Genomic DNA, 21600 nt, shown 5'->3' with positions numbered 1-21600 from the left:
TGGAAAAATATGCCATTAAGGAGAGTCTACTTCAACGTTCTCTCTGTGGGTCTCAGAGTTTCTGTCTGTCTTCAGCATTCTGTCTACCATGCAGTTCAGCTGCACTCAACATTTCTGCTCTAACAAGAGTTTGGCTGTCAGCTGTTTTCACTTTAGAAAGACCACTCATGCAGAGAAATGCTTTTTTGCCGCAATCAATACTTCTATACTGACCATGTAGGAAATAACCAAGAAAAAAACCCTGTACAGGATGTACCATGCTCTCTAAATTTATTGGCACCCCTTAGTGAAGCTAGGTACATCTTAAAATCCTTCACACACACACACACATCCCTGTATATATATATATATATATATATATATATATATATATATATATATATATATATATATATATATACAGTACAGACCAAAAGTTTGGACACACTTTCTCATTGAATTCAATGAGAAGGTGTGTCCAAACTTTTGGTCTGTACTGTATATACAGTACACGTACTGTATATACACACACACATTGTGAAAATGTTACATTTTGATGAAACATTTAAAAAAAATTACTTGGACAAATTTTATTTGTGTTTTATGTGAGAGGACAACACAAAATAGTTAAAAATATGGCTGCTAAAGAAAAGCATCCCTACACTATTAATTTCCCCCTACATACAGGCGGCACAACCAATCACAAATGTATCATTTTCACAATAGCACTGTATGCATAATTCATACCATGTAGCCTGGAGCCTAGAGTGTCGCAGTGTGTCTATGTCTGTAAGATTAGGTGACCATTACTGTTTAATTCAGCATAAAATATCATATAAGGTAACAAGGTAGTTAAATAATTAAGAAACTAAGTTGTTTTTAATGCAAAAACAGCATATGTTGACCAAAAGGAACTTTTTAAATAAAATCTTGTTGTGGAGATAAAAATATAAAATTGTATTTCCTTTCAAGAAGTTGGGCAGACGTCTGGAGTCAATGTTTGCTATGAACATAGAGTCCAGTCTATGCAAGTCATATTGTGTTTGCAACATTCACCAACATAATCATCTTTCATATGTTTTCCTATTTTTCCACAGCTCTAGCACAGCAGCTTGCTCTTAGGACAAAGAGGTTAAATTGAGCTTATCTGTGCAAAGCTTTTAGGAGACTGAAAGTAGGACCTTATGGCTTTCTCTCAACAATGGCTTGCTAGGTTTCCATAAAAGGGAGATTTGTGGACTGCACGACTAAGAGCTGCCAAGTTGACAGATTCTCTCACCTACATTGTGGAACTGTGCAACCTCTCCACAGTTACCTTGGGCATCTTAACTTCTTCTCTGATTGATTTGCCCTACTTGCTCTGTCTGCAATTTAAGGGGATGGAGATATTTTGGTACATTTGTAGTTCTGTTGAAATCTCCCAATTTGGGAGTGCCGTTTTACAACCTAACCATTCTTTTAACTCATCACAAGGTTAATCTTGACCTCTCCAGTGAGTGTTCTTTATATTTATTCAGTAATGGCCACTTAAAAATGTGTTCTTTCTGACCTAAAGAGCCATATTTTCATTGAGTCCATCACCATACCCATACCCAGACCAATCACTAGTTTCTAGCTGTAATAGCTTTGCACTGACTTATTTTTTGGTTCACAAATAAAAACTTCAGTTTTGTTTTTGACTGAAGAACCTTATGGCAAATACACACATTGATTTGTTTGATCTGTCACACACAATTCTAATAAAATACTTCTTAAACATATATCATATATTTTAATATTGAAATTTTAGATTACAATATGATGAAATGTAAAGAAGTGCAAGTTTACAAAACCCTACACAAGGCATTAGAAAAAGTCGATAATTTGTTAAAAGCAAATATCTTAAAGTGGTACTGTTTTCCACCAATTGATAAATGTACTAAAATTGAAGCTTGTATTTTTCTAAAATAGTCTTTGTGAAATTTAGCAGGGGTATCATCAAATGTGGATGATGATGTAGGTATTTCGGTCACAGAAAATCTTTATAAATAATCAAGATACAGATTATTCTTAAAAGAATAATTATTTTTTTCCAGCTTTAGATAACTTTAGGGCATTGCTTGAATATCCATTCTTTTTAAAATGGGTTTAATTCCCTGGAAAAGCCATCTTAAGAATAGCCTAATTTTTATACTGAAACTATATAAAAGAAATTGATTTAGCATAACTAGTTTGCTAAACAAATCAAAATTGATATCAATGTTGCTAAATCACAGCTGAAATTTTATATAGGTTGCATCAAGTCTGTTTAAACCACTGATGATAAAAAAAAAAAAATCTATATTTCAGTAAATGCATCATTCACATATTGGGCTGCTAGGAGCTACTATGAGTAATAAATAAGAGGGATTTTTAAAAAAAACTGTCTTTGTAACCAACCAGCCGTCCCAGTTTAACCTCCGAAAATGAGGTCAGACAACTTATCAATGCCTATTGTATTCAGGTAATACCAGTATTTTTGTTTATCTCACACTGCACAGAAGCCTAATGTATTTTTCTTTTCTGCCAACAAATTATATTTATAAGATGGGTGGCAAGAATTTATTTTTGAGCTGTTTTCAATTCAAAACAGGAATGAAGAAAAATTGACCTCTTGTTTTTACAGGGACAATAATAAGCGCTGAGTGGTTCCTATTAAGATACAAACAAACATTGGCACTCACAATATACAGACGACCCCATGAGGTATTCCATTGCAGGATGGTTAGTCTTGCCTTATAGGAGCCATTTAAAACCCGGTCAATAAATTGCAGCTTTTAAAGATACTTTCACAGAAAACTCAATTTAAACTTAAGGACAAATATAAACATGCAAAGGCATAGACTGGACACATAAAGTAATAGCTGCTACTTGAACTCAGTCACATTTATGTGATAGACTGGCACAAAGCAGTGTATGATGGTAACGTTTAAAGATTTTGCATAATTACTTAAAGATTTACAATTAAAGTCTGTTGACTGTAACGTGCATTTATATTCAGCCCTGAGTCAATTACAGCTTCAAGCATTTTGTGGTGTGTCTTTACCAGACTTACACATCTGGATAATGAGATGTTTAGGATAATTTTCCCGCTGGAGAATTAATTTCTTCCGAGTCTCAAGTCTTGTGCAGCCACCAAAACGGATTCTTTTCCTGAACATCCCGAAAGCTTCCCCCTTCGTCTACAGCAGGGGTGTCAAACTCCAGTCCTCAATGGCCGGTGTCCTGCAACTTTTAGATGTGCCTCTGCTGCACCACACCTGAACAGAATAATTAGGTCATTAGCAAGGCTCTAGAGAACTGATCTACACATGGAGGAGGTAATTAAGCCATTTCATTCCAGCGTTTTTTTGTACCTGTGGCACATCTAAAAACTGCAGGACAGCGGCCCTTGAGGACTGGAGTTTGACACCTGTGATCTACAGCCAAAGTTTCGAACTCCAGTCCTTGAAGTTTTATGACTGGAGTCCCACGTCTTTTATATGTGTCCCTGTTCCAACACACCTGAATCAAATGATGAATTGCTTTCTCAGCATGTCATCAAGTTCAAAAGAGTGCTCCTAATGATCTAAATATTTGATTTAGGTGTGTTAAATCACAAACACATCTATATTTTGCAGGACACTGGTCATTGAGGGCTGGAGTTTCACCCCCGTGTGCTTAACCAAATTGTCAATTTATTCGACCAGTTTCATCTTGTTACAAATCTATGATTGTGTAAAGGTAGCTGACTGCAAATGCATTCCATAATTGTCTGATTTGTGTAAAAAATTATATATTACATGTGTAAGTTTTGCTTCCACTTCCAAATTATTTACTAGTTTGTGAGCATAAAATTATTAGACTTAAATTTGTTTCTATACTGTGACAAAATGTAAAAACAAATTAAAACAAACTTCAAGGAGGAATGAATACTTTTGCATCGCACTGCACAGGGATATAGACAGTAAGTGAACTCATATTGTAATGTAGCTGCTATTTGAGCTCAGTCGCATTTGTGGAGTATTTCAGCATATGCAGGTACTCAATCTTAGGAAAACGTGTCTTACTTTCACAAAATGCAAAAAAGCAAAGAAAGTAAGAGAGGAAAGAAGAAAGAAAAGAAAAGGGTGCATGAAAATTCGTTCTGGCCAGTGAAAATGATGGCAAAGCTCTCAACGGCCTGTCATGGAACAGATGGTATTACAATATGGGAACAGCACTATTAACAGATCCATTCATTTTGTGTCTGTGCTGGGAGTGTAGCACATCACCGAGGAAGCTTTAAGTGGGCCAGTTTTTTCAGATGGCCACCCCACCTTTTGTGCTGACAGTTTGCCACTTTGTATCTTGTGTTTTCCTTTGAATATCACTGACAACATGATATTGAACACTCGCTTTCGAACCACCGTGACATTGTGGAGACCACACATTGTGCATTCTGCCTTTGAAAATGCTTGTGAGTGTCTTTCAGAATGACCACTGCCTGTAATAGGACGCTTTTTGCATTCAGATGTTGTCCAGACCAAAAAGCACTTTGTAGTTCTCCTCTTAAGGACTTTTGAATTACACCCTGTTGGAAAAGAAAGGCAAAGCTAAGTGCTGCATGAATTTTTCAGATGCTCATTGTCTAATTGCACCTAATTAGCATGATTAAGAATTTAAGAGTTGTGTCTGCATTGGAACTAAAGACAAAGTAGTAGTTGTCACTTCTGCTAAAGATATGGTAAAATAGATTCTGTTACTAAAAGATCTACAGCACCTTCTAAATTTATGTGCACCATTGTTAGAGTGTAAAAAGCCTTCACAATAGCTTGCATACTCACACTCTGAAATCACACTCCAGTCTTTTTTTGATGTAGCTCCAGCTGCCAGTTATCAGCTCTTGAAATTTCACTCTGACTTAATATGGACAAGTTTAGGCAGAACATTTTTTTTTATTAAATATTATTTTAAGATCTTAATTTTTTAAAAAACATTTTTAAGAGCAGTTAAGAAATATGAGCCTTCTGTTATCTATTAAAGGATCCTTAACGATATGTAAATATCTTCTTTCAACTGTTTCACACAACAAGGCCTCCATAAGGAAAGGGTCAAATGATATCAGCTTTTTATCATTTTTAATTCAATTCCTTTTAGTGTCTGCTTAACCACGGTGGAGTTGCTTGATTAAAAACTCTGTCGTGCTAATATATTGGATGAAAAACTGGGATGTTATTGGATGCATTCTGAAATTTATTCATTTGAACTCTGAATTCTTTGGATACCTTTTGCTCTGATGCTGCTTGAGGCCAGCAGAGAAAAAATATTCAGCTTTTTTTCCTGCTGCAGCATCAAACAAACTTTTGGTTGCAGGAATATTAAAGCCTTGAGAGTTTTATTGCTATTATTATTGTGAAAACAGAAAATTGTGTCACTAAAGAAAGGACATACCAAAGAATATACATTTTTCAAAACTTTTGAACCTAAATGTTCTATATGTTTTTTGTGCAAGGTTATAATGCTTATTTAGTGTTAGACAAATCCATTAATAAAGTTTTATGTGTAGTGCCACATTAACCACAGTAGAGGTAAGACAAGAGTTTGTCTTTTCTTTTTGACAGTATGCAGGAGGAACAGGAAGATTTTCTTTGGGTTAGAATGTTGTCTGAAGCCTGAATGAAATCATTTAGACTGTTGAAACTGGAATAAATCCATTCTGTTACAAACTGCTAGGAAATCATTCCTTTAATATTTCCACTTACTTCTCCCAAGGCATTGACATTTCATGCAGACATGTTTTCACATGGAAAATAGATGATAATAACACACAGGTGCACCTCAGTAATTTACAACATTTTCGAAAAGCAAATTTATTTCAGCATTCCTATTCCAAAAATGAAACTCCTGATACAGCTTTGCTACACTCAGCGATATAATTCAAGCTTACATTGTTTTAAATTTTTTATGATTATGGTTTCTAGCTAATGAAGCTACATACAATAGTCATTTGTGCATAAACAAAAGGAATAGTTGCCGATTCTTAAGATAAATACGTAGGAAACTTATTGAATACTTTTGCTTTAAGAGCAACACTGCACAGATGTATTCAGGACATGAACTTTGTATTAAGCTACTCTGGAAGCAGAAACACCTTTCCTGCACTCAGGGAGAAAAGACCAGGCTGTTGCTCAGTAGTCCAAGCTAATCTTTTTAGATGAAAGCAAACTTTGCATTTCAGTTGAAAATCGAAGTCTGGGAGTCTGGAAAGAGCATGGGGAGGAAAAAAAAGAGTTTGAGTTGCTTGAGGTCCAGTATGAAGATTCTATAGTCTGTGATGATTTGGTGACTGATGTTGCTGGTGTTGTTTCACTGTTTTATCCAGTCCAAAATCATCTTTGGACCAGGTACCACAAAATTTTAAGGACATGTCATGTATCCCTCTACTAGCAAGTATTACAGCGAAGCTGATATCATATCACTTTGCGCCTGCCCATACTGTCAAAAGTACATAGGTTGACATTTATGTAATTTAAATCTATTTTCAATGATTTGATCATTCAAATTTTCTGTTAAACTTAATCTTGTAATTTGTGAACTGTTGGCCACATCCAAGAGGATCAGAAATAAATGTTTAACATACATCACTTGGTGTGTGAATAACTAGTTTCACATTTCGAATTGAATTACAAAAATACACTTTGATTCTAGAATTCTTATTTGTTGAGATGCAAGTATTGCATTTTGTTATTTTAACTGAGAGTATTAGTGATACCTTTAAAGCAGGGGTGTCCAAAGTCGGTCCTCGAGGGCCGGCATCCTGCATGTTTTAGTTCTCTCCCGGCTGGTAGTAAGAACCTTTTCAGCAAGTCAGTGTTCTTCTTAGGCCATCATTTGATCCACGTGTGTTAAACCAGGGAGAGAACTTAAACATGCAGAATGCCGGCCCTCGAGGACCAACTTTGGCACCACTGCTTTAAAGCTTATAAATGGGATAAAAGATAAAATGCTAAAGCAATTTTTGCCTTCATTTTTTGATTTGCAATGACCTACTGCATGTCCTTGCATAAATAAACCCCTAAGGGAGGAAAATATCCATTAATTGTATTTTTACTCTACACCTCTGAACACTGAAGGGCAGACTGTAAATACCCACCACCAAGTGTCAGAACACAGACGTTGCAAAGCTGTGGATTCAGTTTACACTCACTAAACATTTTTCCTTCCCAAAGCATTGAATTACCCCACTTTGTCAAATTAATAAGTGTTTGAAATATATGTCCAACTTGTCTTTTAGTGCCATAATACACCAGCAGTAGAAATATTAAACAAGAGCATAACATTTGCATAAGACAGAACAATGTGTGTAGGTTTGGTTGATTAAAGGATCAGGTTTTTGAGTTGGTTTGAAGATCTCCTGAGTTTATTTTTACATCTATAATTACTTCTATATATTCATTCATATATAGTTAAAGCAAACCACCATCTGGTCTAGAAATCTCCTCTTTACAAGCTAAATATTAACGTGTTGCAGCATATTGGAGTCCTTAAAGTACCTGCATGTTTTAAGGTGCTCTTATTCTCACTAGGAGTTTTAGAACTTGCATCTTGTTTTGGCTGCGTCACAGTGCTCTCTGCTGCATTGATTGAATTTATGGATGTTTTCATCAAAGCAAAGGAAAGCCATTAAGATGAAAAAAAAATAACTCAGTTCATTAGCACATTTTCACTCATGATTCAACCTGTGTTCTAAATGATTGAAAGTGTTGGTAAAAGCATAAATATTTAATTAAATATTGTTAGGTTCCACAATGCATTTTTAAAATTCTAATCCAATATGGAATAAAATGTAACCTTTAAACTGCTCATAATCTGATTTTTTAATTCACAGCAGAAGTGGGTTCTACAAAGTAATTATAGGTAAATATGTTGCTGGAGAGTTCCTGCACTGGGCCATTGAAACGTGAGCTTAATCATATTAGCAGATATTTTGTATAAAGTAAGTGGAGAAACATCATCAAGCTTTCTGCACACATCAAGCGTTTTGCATCAGTTACATCTTTAAATTATCTGCTCCTAAAATAGTCCTAAAAGTGAAATAGAATCTTTAAAATAAATTACATACACATTCAGAGGGATATTTGCCCTAATATTTTTACAGATACAGATAATTAGTGAACCACAAAAATCTAAACTTGTAGTTGTATTTTTAAATTTTGTATCAAGAAGTTAATGACTCTGAAGCAAATTCTTTAGATGCAGAGGTTGTGGTATATTGATAAAAATAAGTTCTTTAAAATAAATCAATGGGGGGTGTGCTGTGGTGGCATAGGGGACAGCGCGACCCATGTTTGTAGGCCTTGAGTCCTCGACGCGGGTTCGACTTCCGGACCCGACGATATTTGTCGCATGTCTTCCTCCCCCTTTCCTGTCAACCTACTTTCATATAAGGGACACTAGAGCCCACAAAACACCCCCGGGAGGGGTAAAAAAAAAGAAAAATCAATGGTTTGATCTTTGTATGAATCAGTTATGGAGAAGATTCTTTTTTTTTCAGTTTTGCAGTGGTGTAGTTAAAGTAACCACAGTGCTTACTGATTTTGAAAAATTTTCACCAAGAGAGAAAAACGTTGTCTCCGTCTACTTATAATCACATCTTCAACTTCAGATAGGAACAAGTTGTTTGAATGTGCGTGTAGTCAGTGTTTTGTACATGTGGTGCAGATTAAAGCACATTATGTGTGTAAAACCTGTGCAAAGAATGCAGCAAATTGCATTGCTTTGTGAATTTCTCGTCATCAAAAAACAACTATTTATATCCTTGTTTTTCAATTTTTATTGCTGCTGCAGCTGCCTGTTCTTTGGATTCTTGCTGTCATGTCCCTTTTGTAGCATTTGTGGGTTTTCTACCTGTTTTGTCTGCTATGACTTATATTTTTCTCATCTTACAGTATCAGGAAAATATACATGCTGCCATAATTTGTTCTCTTGTTACATTCAGTGTGTTTGGAGGTGATAATGATGCCTGGAGATCTGCCTATCATTTCATTTACAAAATGACAATGACAGTGACTAGTTGTCTCATTCTGATTCCACTCCTGTGAGATTAAAAGACGTAGGATTCCCTTATAGCTACTCTCTCTGGGGAGAAATCCCCGTGAAAGAAGCCCATTCTCCAGTGTGACTGGGTGGGATGAACCTCACTTGTTGATAAGTTATCATGTGTTGTCTGTCCTCTCAATCAGAACACATCCACCTTGCTGCAAGGCTCCCGCTCACCACGTTCTCTGTCTCGGTGAGGGCAGGCTGCATCAATACTGCTTTCACCCCACGCTGCTCTGAGAGAAGCCTCATTCTTCCTGAAATCAACTGAGAATTCTTCAGAAATTGGCCATTGAAGCTCTGAACTGTTAAAAGGCCACAAACCTTTCTATCCGCTAAGGAATGGATTTTGTCCTCAACATCTTTGAAATTTGACAACTTTGTAATGGAAAAAGTTTTTGCAGGGAATGTGAACAAAATCTTTGGAATGTTGATTTAGCTGACATGGAGTATGTTCATGAAATAGGGGATGTTAGAAAAAGAGATCCTTGAGGCATCTCTGCTGCATTCTTCAAAAACAACCTACAGGTAGAGGAAAATATTTACTGTTTTATCTTTTTAATCCTGTGGAACAACACACAAAAGTAGATGTGTGTCTGTGACTAACTTACATCCTTACTTATTTACATATGGTTGACTACTTGGAAATCTTAATTTCTATTAACACAAGTATGAGGATTTACTTGTTAATACATTATTTGCAGAGTTTCCTATCAGTTCTTTATTATCATCATGCATATTGCAAGATCATAGAAAAAGCGAAATATAAAATGATAAAATTTTAAGCCAACAATAGATTGTGCTGAGATTTGTATGTGGAACAGAAACTCCAGAGATTCTGAAGAGTTTTTTATGTGGGTGGTGGTGTGATGCATGTGTTCGTGTTGTTGCTACACAGCAAATAGGTTGTACTTATAAAGCACCTGGTCAGAGGGAGTTTTTTAGGGGGTTAAATGTACTTTTCATAGAACAGATGGGTTTTTCTTTGATTCCGCTAAATAATATTAGGGAGAATGCATTCGTTGATGCTGAACCATAATCTGATAAGGCAGCAAATCAGTGCCTTGGGTTAGTAAAAGCTAACATAATATTCTATATTTAATCAGTATTATATTATTTTGTGACTGCTTCTCACGTTTTACTAATGATGTTCAGATTTCTGATAGCATTTATTTTTCTTGACAGCAACACATATTTTGTTCCAACCAGAACTTGTACAAGTTAGCCTCATTATCTTGGTTCAACACAGAGGATTCGGCTAAAAAAGCTCAAGATATTTCTGAGTGTATGACATAACTGTGCATTGCATTGCCATTTGTTTGGAAACATATCTGGCTCAACCCATAAAGTTAGACTTTAATTTACATCTTGTTTATGTGGACAACAATTTCAAGCTAAGAAATTTGCTGAATTACTATAACAGTAGCATGTTTATTTTATGTTTCAATATGCACAAAAATTCCATCCTTACCTTATTTCATCATAGTTGCATTTAATTATTTGTTGACAAAATTTACACAAAATCTTGTTCTTGTACTTTGCTTTGACTGCTGCAAAATTTAATTGCCACGCTGAATGCAGTCTGAGGATGTCTGAGCGCAGTTACCAGACCAAGTCACACAACAGACAGGACGGAAGATGCAACTGTCAGAAAAGTTACTTTTTCACATATTTTATAGATCACAAAATAATTTTTTCCTAGTCCATGATACAGTGGTGCAAGCTGTGCTAAACTGACTTTGATTTTGAAAGAAAGGAGGTGAAACTGAATGGGTCGAAGAGAAACAGCAAGACCACACACAGAAAGACAGCACCAGCATTCAGTTTTGTTGGGGACTCTGATCCCAATTATTTAAAAATGTCTTGAGCTTGGTATGACAATCGATATCAGGTCGACACATCCTTTACTGAAGCATAATTCATCTTAGGCCTACCTGTTTTGTATGTGTCAGCTGGATTGAACAAATAGATTTTTTTAACAGCAAGCAATCATTAAGCAGAACATAAACCATGGGACATCAGTATTTTAGAAAAGAGACTAATAACTTTTTATACTTCCATCCTTCAGTTGTAGTTAGCCACATATTTAGTGTCACTCATACAAGTAAGAATATTTCACAGCCAAAAGACACAGGTGCAGAATCTCAGAGTACTGTTTATTGTCCCTTGTGGGTCCTTTGCCTGGGGACAGAAAAGTGATGCCTAAAGACCAATGTGAGCAGAAGTGTTTCAGAAATTATATGCTTGAGTCGATTTGCAATAAAAAGAATTGATCTGACATTTTAATGGACCCGGAGAAATAAGATACCAGAAGAGCATGTGAAATTCAGTTTTCTCAGCAAATACATCATCGATGTTGAGGCATTCAAGATGAATGTATAGAATTCCACAGAAATAAACTGATAAAATGACAAAGCTTGGCAAAAGTCCTTGGGAGATCTTCTCCTTTATGTCCCATATGAATAATATATAGGACAGCATTCTCTTACCACTGTTCATAATATTAATTATACAGCCATATATCCACAGTCATCCCTCTCAGTTTCAGAGGTAAACAAAAGTCAGGCCAAGGACAGTGCTGGGAAGCTGCAGGTGTTATGCATGTGCCACTACCTGTAATGACACTTCAAGAGAGCATTCATGTCCTATTGACTTTGAAGCATGGTGGGCTGTGGCCTTGTAAATTGGAATCGAACAGAACAATTATCCCATTAAGATGTCAGCAGATGTAGAATAGAGCAGATGTTACTTGTTAGCTTCAGTTTGAATGATCCACAGCAAGCTGTGTGGTACAGCAAAGCTAAGTAAAAGGCTTTTAACAAAATTATGGCAGATGTTTTTTTATTTGTTGACGTGTTCATGGTTGAGCACGATAATGATAGGTATTTATATCATAGGTAATAATACTGCTGGAAGACTTCCAAAACAACTTTCTGCTGAGGCGTAATTGTGGATAAAATGAATAACTTAACCTTGCTTGCCTGGAAAAAAGTCAAAGCAATTGTTCATTGTAGTTCATGAAGCACTGTTAGCAAAGTTAACATTCCTGCATCTCGTACTGCAACTTTTAGTGGCATATATAGGACATTTTGGTATTGACTACATTTCTTGTGTATGTATTAATATATTAAGTAAAACAAATTATGAAATTATGTTTGCACATATTTTCCATCACCAACCTGACTAAGCTTAAATGCTTATTGGGTTGAAGCACTTATAATGCACAATTGTGTAGGGAGGGTGTGGCCTGCATAAATATTAGGTAGCTGCTATTCCAAACACTTTAAATTGTCAAAATATTGGAGCGTGACCAAGGAATAATCAAAGGGTTTGTTGCAAGTAGTCAATGGAATCACAAGGAATGTGTTCTCAAAAATTATTGTCAACTGACTTCCAAAGATTTGAGAAGAATCAAACTTTAAACTACCTGGAATCCATTTTCCTCAACTGTTGTCATATTTCACAACTGTAGATTACCTAAAGTGCCAAAAAGCACAAGCTGTTCAGACCTTGGATACATTGCCAAGGTAACAAAGGCTGAGATCTGACCAAAGCTGAACAATACACGTAAAGTGAAAGTCAAGATTGGGCCCAAAAATATCTAAAAATGGAAAGGCTATAATTTTTGTGCTGGAAAATGTTTCATTTCAGGAGTACCCAAAATACTACTCTTGTTTCTGTAATTGAAAAGAGGGGATGCTAAATCACCAAATTAATGTTTCTGAAATGTCAGAAAGATTTATTTGTAAATCTTGAATTGTTTATTATGTTACAATTTACAGATAAAGATGAACAAGTGAGATGGGAAAAAATAATTTAGTTTCAGAAAAACTGCTCAATAATAGCTGAAATATTTGTGTACATGGATGTGTTCTTTAAACACATAAAAAGGGTCAAGATTAATTGAATTTGGATGGATTATGGCACTGCTTAATTATGGTCAAGAAACCACATTGTACAGAACAAATCTACATTTGCACCTTTCCGTCCTTTTAGTTTCTATTTTTGATCCAGTTTAGTGTTAAATAGTACATTTTAGCCCTTTTGTCATTTTTGATTTGCATTGTACTTTTAAGTACATGGCACAAATGATCCCTGTCACATCCCACCTTTCAGTGTGTTTCCATTTGTTGCTCAAGAAGCTCCTCCAAGAACAGGTGACGAAAATGACTTCAGGAGTGAGCTCAAACTTACTGGCTTGTTTTTGTCATGTGTCTTTGAGCAGACCCTTTGATGGGCTGGCCACCTGTCCACGGTGTGGCCTGTTTTGACAGCTTGGATAGACTCCAGCATCCTGCAACCCTGAAAAGGACAAAGCTGGTTTGAGAAAGGGATGGATGGTTATTGCTGAATGTAATTATTCTAAAAACTGCTGTGACATTCACACCAGGAGAAAGTAAACCAATATGAAAGCCTGCACCAGAAGTTACCATGCAACGAGCAGGTTTTCATTTCTAACTTGTCATATATTGCATTAAGGTTATGCATTTTGCCACATTAAATGAACAGGATTGCCATGGCCCGTTTGGACACAGTTTTATTTTAAAAAGTCGCCGGCTTGTTGTTCAGCTGTCAGTTTGACGTTTTGTGACAACACGTGATACTCCATGTAGACCTTGTCACACTTCCTACCATATTTATACATTTTTCTCACTGTAGTTGAGGCTTCTTGTCATCCATCCATCGTCTTTCCTGCAACCTGGAAATTATTCAGAGTGAAATTTTCTGAACATGTTTGACCACTGCTTTTGTCAGAATTGGAACAAGTCATTGAAACTAGTTGATTTCCTGGCCTGGATCCAGCTAGTAGGCATTAATTCAAAACTTTCAAAAGGGCCCAGTTATTGCAGAAGCTTAATGTTAGTATTTTTCTTTTTTCCACTCAAGAGCCAATCTTGATTTATTTTTGGGATCAGCACCCTGTTGAAACATGCAGTTTTGTCAACAATCCTGCTGCTTTTTTGAAGTGAAGTTAGAAAGTTTGAAGGTTGTCTTTAACTTTTATTCTTTCATCTATTGTGCAATGCACTTTGTTCCATTGGAAAATCATTGGACGAAGCTCAGGTCAGTTTCAGCAAGCCAACAAATTTTAAGTAAACTCTTCCATTTCTAAAAAGAAGAGTGGTCAAATATCCAACTGTTAGTGTGTCAGGATTTTGCTAATAGATAGAAAGAGTTTGCAGTTTCTCTCTGCTTGTTGCTGAAAGACATTTAACCAAATATCATTGGAGGGTGAACAAATTTAAGCTGAAGGTACTGAAGAGAGTTAATCCCCAATAAAATCTAACATCTAAATGTAGAAGTGCTTAAAGTGCAGCAGTGTCATTTTATGTTTGATCATTTTCTCCTAGAAAGGAATAATCCAAGCACAAGATTCAAAGGCCGTAATTAATTCAGTATTTATGATAATGGTGGATGCAACCTATTCACTGGCACTGTAAGGGAGAACACACTATTATTGGTGGAAGTCTTTCAAGTGTATATTACAGGGGTGTTAAACATAAAATCCATATTGTAATTTTTTTTTTGCAATGATTGTTTTATTCTTGATCATATTTTAATGTGTTTTTGAAACTAATGTTATTGTTAGTTTACTGGGTTGCTTGTTGTTTTAAATTATGGTAGTTATGTGCCAAAATGTAAAATCTATTTGATGTCTGATAGAAAAAATATGAAATTACACCTGATTGTTGCAGCCATGACACAACCAATTTAAGCTTGGTTGTGTGTAGTTACTGCTTCTTTTTGGCTATTCTATGTGTGGATTATATTCCTCATTCTTGTTTTTCTTTTTAAACAATTGCTTTATGCAGCACATGCTTTTGGTCTTGTTGTTTTTCTTCTGACTCTCTTTTGGACTTCAAATTTACACCCAGTAGCCATGTAACAGTATAACCTCATTGTTTATAAGAGTTAAGAATTACAGGAGATACATAAAATCAAAAAAAAGTTTGGGCTGAAGTGTCCAAAAGACTTGGCATGAAAGGGTTTGGCAAAACTTTCATCTTTCTGTTTTTAGTTAAATTTAAGCATATCTTGGTTCTGTCTGGTTGTTGTTAAGCTTTATATCCAAACTTGTCAGACTGTGATACAAGTTGTGTTTGTTACAATGAATTACTTAATAAGATGTAGAGTTTATTTGAGTTTTACTTTTGGTCAGAAATTCAATTTTATTCTGTCATGGCTTTGATAGCCAGAGCCAAACATTCCTTGTAGCTTGGTGATTTTTTTATTTATTTATTTTTTGTAATTTAACCTGGGACACTAAAAATCCACCATGGAGAAAGAAGGCGAAAAGTTATTTTGTGTCAATGTCAGAGAGAAAATAACATGGCACAACAATAATGGCTGTAGGAGGATTTGTTTGTGGATTCTGTGCAGGTAATTTGTTTCTTTTGTTTATTTCATGTTAAGACACAGGCTAGTGCAAAGAGAATTACCTGTTCAATGTTTGTTTTGTACCTAGATAATGCCTTAGTCATTTTATCAAGGGATAAATGCAGTCTTGAAACCCACTTTTCAAAGGAAAAATGATGAAAATTGGCTTTGTTGGTTTACAAAAATGAGCTAATGTTCTGTGGACATGTTACCATCATCCCTTGATGTTTCCTCTATGAAATAATCCCATTTGTATAGCATTTTATGACAAATTAATCTAGCAGAAAATATGTTAAAATGATATTAAACGCAGCATAAAAACTATGCATTACACAAACACTAACGCATGGTGATGCAAATACATGTATGTAATTAAAAGAAAAACAGTAGGAATATAGAATTTATTCTGCCCAACAAAGAGTCCATAATGCCACAATGAGTTTATTTTATGCAAGCTGTTCATACAGGATAGATTCTGGTACACATTTCCTTGTTGTCTGTCAAGATAAGGTCACAAAGACAAGTTGAGGTAGGCCCTAACATTTCTCTCATGACCAACATTTTCCAGCTAATTCTGGGGAATCAAAAGACGAGGGGGGGAAAAAATCACATATTCTCACAAGAATGAGTGAGTGTCATGGTGTTAACATGATCTAATTGCTTATATTTGAAACAGTATGTTTTACTACTGCTACAACAACAATTCAAATATTTACATTACAAATAAATCCACTTATACAGTTTGATTGATTTTAATAACTAGATTGAATCAAAAGTGTATAATAAGGGAACAGTAAATTCAGTAGCTGTTTTATTTTGCTACACAGAATAGTATCTAGTAGACATTTGGTATTTGTGGTTTTGGGACCACAGTCACATACAAACAGATGAAATACTTGAGATCTCCCCTATAAATACTTTAAACTGCTTACTTTAATACTTCAAGGACCAAATATACATTAGTATGCATTGATCTCCATATGCGCTGGTCAGTCAAACATACATAATGTGTTCTTTGGTTAGGTGAAAAACCTGCACCCTGAAGATTAAAAACCATTCCCAGCTTACATTTGTTCCTCTTCAATAAGAGAATTTTATTTTTGTTGTAAATAATCCACCCTATGCAAAATGTTTCAGTCTGACAACATTTTATTGCTGTTATTGCCTGCGGTTATTGCCAGTAGTAAAGGATGCAAGAACAAGATGAGCTTCATGAGCAGCGGTTGTTTATGAGATGGAGTTTGTCAAAGTTATTGATGGACCTTCAGTGTACATTGAGTGAACACATTTTTCAGTCTGGAAAATTATTTATGGTCAGGCTTTTGAGATAATAAAAATGCTACTAAAAGTTGTGTTCCTTTAGCAAAAGGAGAATAAAACATTTTATTTTTTCCAATAAATAAAATCTAAAACTCCTGAACAAAATGCACTTGAATTTAGAATTTTGGGGGTAGAATGTGATTTTTAAATTTTTATTTAATAACTATTTAATAACTCAGAACCAAAATGCTTGATCTGCTTCTTCAGCAAATGCTTAATCTCATTGGTTAATTTAAATGTTCTATGGAAATGTATTATAATTAACTAAAAAAAATGGGTCACTATAGTTGGCATAACATAACTGTGTGCATTCCTTTATCTTAAAGGGATATTTTTATCTCTGCTTAAAAACATGTTTTGGTAAATTAATAAATATTTTTCAAACGCAAAAAACAGAGATTGTTCTCAGAGCAATTTTGCCTGGTGTTTTGTTATTTATCTCCCTCTCCTTTCATATCATATCACAGATACTGTTAATAGCCCTAAATGTTTGTTCTGCTTCCATGATGCTTGCTCATTCTGAATATAAAATGACATCTGTTGATGTGAATTCAGCCAGCATCATCTGACAATAATGATTAAATTTGCTGTTGCATACCAATTATGCTGAAAACGTGCCACAGGATCCCAGGAGTGATTTGTGTTTAGTTTGTTAATAAAAAATATATATATCCAGTCTCATTTTGTTTTCTCCTGTGCAGTCTGGCATATCTACATTCTGCCGCGTGAATAAATCAGTCTTAAATGCCAGTGACTGGAATGTGTTATTGGACGCTCCCCACTGAGACTTTGGTCACTGGTAGTGGGAGGATGCACACCCACTGATGGATTACAAAGACGCATGTGCACTGAAATCAAATGCATCTTACCCATGGAAAATAATTGTTTACATCATATATGTTTCGTGACAGTGCTTAAGTACATAAAACAATGTGAGAGAGGACAGACAAACAGCATATTAAAGTAATACTGCTCTGGAAAATAACCACTGAATCCCTCATGGTTATTCCACCAAATATTGATTTCTAAACTCTTCCTGAGTTAAAACATTAGTATTGCTGTTTCTAAATGAATATGAACTTGTTTTTTTTTTTGTTTTTGCATTATTTGAGGTATGAAAGCACTGCATCTTTTTCGTTATTTTGACCCTTTTTCATTTTCTGCAAATAAATGCAAGATCTTTGCGTGGAATTTCAGAGACATGTCAGTTGTTCATAGAATAAAAGAACAATGTTTACTTTTTTTTTACTAAAAAGTAAAATCAGAGAAACTGATCATTTTTAATGGTTTTTACATTTTTTTCTGGTGCTGCAGCTACAAACAAATAATGCAATTTTGGTGAGTAAAGGTTTGAGCACATGTACAAAAAACAGAAACAAAGATGATGCCAACCTGGTGAATCTTTTCAGGTCAACAAACATTTCAAAGAAATGTCAAGGAAATTCAGAAACTCATAAATCCAATATTTTTTCCAGTCAGTAGCTGTGTTTCCATTGACCATAAAATTGCACAAATTGGATTGATGATTTTAATGATTGCACTTCAGAAAATAAGTCTGTTACTTCTTTCACAATTGGTAACTGTTTGATATGTTTATGATGTTTTTTGTTTTCATGCAATGGAAACACTTTTCTCATCACACAAATCACTCCAGTTTGTATACAGCAGCTGATGAGCACTAGTCTGGCGGCTGAAACATAAATATCTAATGTATGTGTTTACATCTGCCACCATCATGATTTGTAACGACTTATTGCGCAAACAAACTTATTGATGTGTAATTTTAATTGTATTTCTTATTCAATGGAAACACTGAATTGGTATTTTGGACATTGGAAGAACATAAAATTTTTTTTTACACATTTTAATGGAAACACAGTTAGTGAATTCTCCTCCTTCCAAGGGTAATTCATATTATCCTTCCAACCCTGTTTCCAACCCTACTTCCAACTCCCATTCCAACCTTCCTCCCAACCTTAATTTTAAACTTCCTCAATCTCTAATTCTAATCCTCATCTAACCCTAATTTAACCTTAATTCCAATGCTACTCTCAACAATAAGTCCAAACTTCCTTCCAAACCTCCTTCAACCCTATTTCTTACGCTTCTTTCTTTCCTTACCATTTTCTGTTCTTTACTTTCTTCCCTTCCTTCCCAGTTGCTATTCCTAGCACAGCTTGCCATTCAAACTACTGAAGAAATCAACCACAGTTTATACTGGTGCAACCAATGACAATGATGCAAACACATGGAGACATCACCATACTCACAAGATGGACAGTGATTATAAAGCTGCTAGTTCTTTCAATTCTTCTTATTTGGAAACGTGTGTCTTACTGTCAAGTTCAGCTGCTAATTCTAGTACAACGGAGAAGTTTTTGCTTTTTTGTTGCTCAGCCTTCTGGTGAGATCTTCATAGCCTTTACAGGTACTAAGGTGAGGGTTTAATTTTGATAGTGAGTGAAACCAACACTTGTGTGAGTTCAAGACATTTAACAGACTGAAGAGAAATTCTTCATCATATCACATTCAAAAGGCAAGTAAGAGAAACATCTTTAATTGAGGAGGTGTCTGGAAAAAAAACACCATTAAACTTTCAGAAACCACTATAATCTCTAGTCACTTAGATATAGTTCCTTAACAAACTCAAAGTTCTTAGTAATTAGCAACCCACAGAGTTGAAGCTGAAATCAATGCAGGAGCCCTCTGGAGATGTAATCCTTTCTTATCCTACTGTAAGCTCTGATCAATGAAACAAGCACAGGCTTGCATTTGGTCCAAGTTAAATTGGCGCCCAAAACACCATCCTGCAGATGCTGGTCGAAAAGTCACAACAGACAAATTTCTTTATTTTTATTTTTTATTTTTCTGAGCAACACAGTACACAATGATTAGCCCAATTGCCTCAACGCGATATTTGGATTTTCTCCTTGTGTCTATTTCGGTTTTCATTGGGTTTTCTGGCTTTCTCCAACAGTCTGTGAGGTATTTTTTTTTAACTCAAAAGTTTCAGAAGCAATGGATGCCAAACAAATGGTACAGCTTAAGAAGAACATACTGTTCCTTATTTTAGAGTGTGACTGCTAACTCAAGAAAGAGCTACCACGCAACTTAAACTCCAAATCAAGTGATAACCCACAAATTTTCTAACACTGCTCACTAAACTAGTTAATAACCCCATGTCATGTTGATATTCTTGATTTTGTTCAAGTGTCAAGAGGTGAAAATCTGAATTTTCTGTTTGCTATTACTAACTTCTACTTCAGCACAGCAGCAATATGACAGTAAATTCCCTGAAAGAGCATGAACTGTTACAACAGAAAGACTCCAGTCCTGAAGTTGCTGCGAGTTTCTGGCAAACCTCAATGATTGGCAACGAATAGATGAGTGCAGCCCCGAGGCAGTCCAGTGTTGCTGGATATCAGTCACCGCTGATAAATAGCCCTCTCCACCGAAAACAAATGTCCCCTCTTTTACCAGTGATTTAGATGAAACACCCAATGGACTTCAAAATCCAATTGGTCTGCCTTGCACTCCACTCATCAAAGTGCATCTGTTGGCCGTCTTTTAGTGGCAAAGCAAATGTACCATGAAACGCCGTCAACATTAAAATTTAATTTCCCATCCACAGAGAAAACACCTCTGTGAGGACTGTCAGTCATTTTATACACATGTTAAACAATGGCGTATTAATTTTCCCCAGAGTTTATTATGGTCTCTGCCGTGGCCCCCCTCCTCTTCTGTTTCATTGCCCTGCCGTCTCACTATCTTACACACACTGCGGCTCTTCTTCACTTGCAGTTGAAAAGGCTGTCAGGGTGAAATCTAAATAGGTAATTATCTGACTTGTATAAGGCAGAGAGAAGGAGAAAGAGCGAGGCAGCCGCCGGGCCATCGTGACTGGCCTAAAATCGAGTCTCCTTCTCTGCACAGGAATATTAATTGCAGTTTCACCTTGTGTTTGAACAGGCAGTTTTTACCAGTCCCAGATTCATCCATTTATTACAGTTTAAGCTTCCTGAAAAGCCTGATGTCAGGGTTTATCACTTGTCTCACAATGGAAACGGGGCTTCTTTAAAATCTTTCTCCCATTCTAGCGTTTCACTGAAAGTGTGTGTATGTTATTTGTAGTGAATATAAACGGAACAAAAACAAAATGTTTGCTGCATTATTCTCAATCTTGATTCTCGTTTACTGAATAGAAGTCTGTTTTTGGTGGGCTACTGCCCCCAATAGGCCAAATGAATGGAAAATGAATTTTTACTGAAAAATTAATCATACAACTGATATAGAAAAGCCCAAAAGTTATTTTTTTTAAATTTATATTTCATTTTAAATGTGAAGAGGCAAATTATTTAAAATTGATAGATAATTGTAGCATAGCTTGATTTGGATTGTTTCAAATTATTATTTAAATTATATTACCAAAGTAACAAAAACAATTTAAGCTTTAATAAGTCAATTATTTTTATGCTTGTGTCCAAATAAGATTCTTAAAATATATTTAAATTAAGGAATAAGGGATGTGCAAAAGATTTTAGAAGATAAGTCAGGCAACTTTCAAGTGTTTTAAAGAATTTATTTTGCTTATTTACACCTGTGTCTTATTATTCTTTTATTTTTATTTTGATGTCATATAATTATTAGCTTGTGACAAGTCGACATTTTATCCTAAATAATAACTGCATGGCCATTTGCATGTTTGCTTAATAAATGATTATCTGAACTATGAGTTTGCTCAGTTGTTTAACAATTGGTAAGTAAAAATCACTTCCAGTGTAATAATTGCATGACAACAATTAAGTGCAGATTGTCTTATGGTTGACATCATTCACAATTTTAAAA

The sequence above is a fragment of the Xiphophorus hellerii genome, chromosome 7, assembly GCF_003331165.1.
Source record: "Xiphophorus hellerii strain 12219 chromosome 7, Xiphophorus_hellerii-4.1, whole genome shotgun sequence".
NCBI classification, from domain to species: Eukaryota; Metazoa; Chordata; class Actinopteri; order Cyprinodontiformes; family Poeciliidae; genus Xiphophorus; species Xiphophorus hellerii.
The sequence above is the reverse complement of the archived record's forward strand: the minus strand, read 5'-3'. Positions refer to the sequence as shown.